The sequence below is a fragment of the Diuraphis noxia genome, unplaced genomic scaffold (assembly GCF_037042655.1).
Source record: "Diuraphis noxia isolate RWA-SAM2 unplaced genomic scaffold, SU_Dnox_SAM2 contig0005, whole genome shotgun sequence".
NCBI lineage: Eukaryota > Metazoa > Arthropoda > Insecta > Hemiptera > Aphididae > Diuraphis > Diuraphis noxia.
In genome coordinates, this window is record NW_028301715.1 from 31,900,886 (window position 1) to 31,902,916 (window position 2,031).

Sequence of the window (2,031 nt, forward strand, 5' to 3'; positions counted from 1 at the left end):
ATACCTATTTATAATTATAATCATAAGCTATTGATTAAAATTAAAATTATACAATTTATATATGCCCCCTCCCCTATCAACACTTTGAAGATCCACCCCTGAACTAAATTGTATCATATTACACACATCAGTACTGATTACTGATTAGTGGTTTCTGAATCCTGTGGACAAAAAATTCGATTTGAAAAACTTGAACAAGTCCAATACAATTTAGATTTACACGACTGTATTTTTACTACCGGTTTAGGTGCCTTATTGCTCATCAAAACTATAAATACTCTAACAAAAATTCTTCTTTAGAATAAGGAATTAAAAATGCCTAATAAAAATTATATAGTGAAAAATAATAAAATTTTACATTTTTTTATAAATATATTGTTTTTAAAATAAGTATCTATCATGTAAAATTAATTACTCAGTTATGTATCTACTCCTGTACAATTTATATTCAATAATTATATACCTAAATGTTTAAAAATATCAAAAATAACCCATTCATGTGCACAAATTATATTGCATAATAATTTAATTCGCAGGGATTTTATTTTTGTTCATTAAACATTTTAATAATTAACTAAACATTCGAAGTGGAATAATGCAATTATAGACAATGATTATACAAAGGCTAATAAGGTTTAGAGTTAGAACATTCATTGTTTAAGTATATATTTAAATCATTCAAAACTTTTAATTCTTAAGTGGCCAGCCAACTGGGTCAACAATTATTAATTTTAGATTTAAAGTTTACACCGTGTACTAAATCATGAGCGTCACCATAACCTCCAACAACATCTAATATCCCATAGTGTCATACTATTATATTTAATACTTAATCCATAAGTTCATAATATACAAATCATGTGAAATATTATGGGTGCATATATGATTAGAAATTACTTAAAAAATTGGTAAATAAGTACTATAGAATGTGGATGCCGCCCCTCTCCCCATTTAACATAGGAATAATTATTCAATAAAAGCTGATAAAAATATTAAGTAAATAATAGTACATCTGTTTTACTTCTTGTAGAAATGAATTAGCTTTTTAACATTTTGTTTGATTAAAAATAAATAATTCGAGTTTTTTTAAATATATATATATATATATACACACACACAGGGTGATTCTTTTAAGTGGGTACATTAATTATCTCGAAAAGTATTTACTTTTTTCAAATTATTTTTTTACATGGTTCCAAGTTGTAAAAAAACCAACGTTTTTATTAAAGAATAATATTTTAAAATATTTTTTATCCTTATCATTTTTTAAGTTTTTTACTTTTTTGATTGACAACATAGAGTTTTAATTTCATATTCCAAAGCAGAATATTTTTCTAAGTATTTTGATTCATAAAAATCAAATTTAAGACGAGTAGTTTATGAGTTATATGTATTTAAAGTTTAGACAAGCGGAGTAGTGGACAAACATTTTGCGGGGTAACCCCGTACCACTCCACTCTGCCAAACTAAACTTTAAATACATACAACTCATAAACTACTCGTCCTAAATTCAATTTTTATGAATCAAAACACTTAGAAAAATATTCTGCTTTGGAATATGAAATTAAAACTCTATGTTGTCATCCAAAAAAGTAAAAAACTTAAAAAATGATAAGAATAAAAAATATTTAAATATATAATTTTTTAATAAAAACGTTGGTTTTTTAACAACTTGAAACCATGTAAAAAAATATTTTGAAAAAAGTAAATACTTTTCGAGATAATTAGTGTACCCACTTAAAAGAATCACCCTGTATATATATATATATATATATATCATGATGAAACTACTGTGGTTGGTTGGCCCCACTGAATTGGATGTACCTACTTGGGGGGGGGCACCCAAAATACACCACTGCTTTATGATTGTACAATCTTGAGGATGATCGATGAACTCTATACCATAAATATTGCCTAAAGCTTAAGTCTCCACAGCAACTTTCTTAAACTGGGCATAATTTTATAACATGTGTTCAAAGATTATATTCTATATCTTATTTTGAACATGTTATAACAAATTATAAATACAAA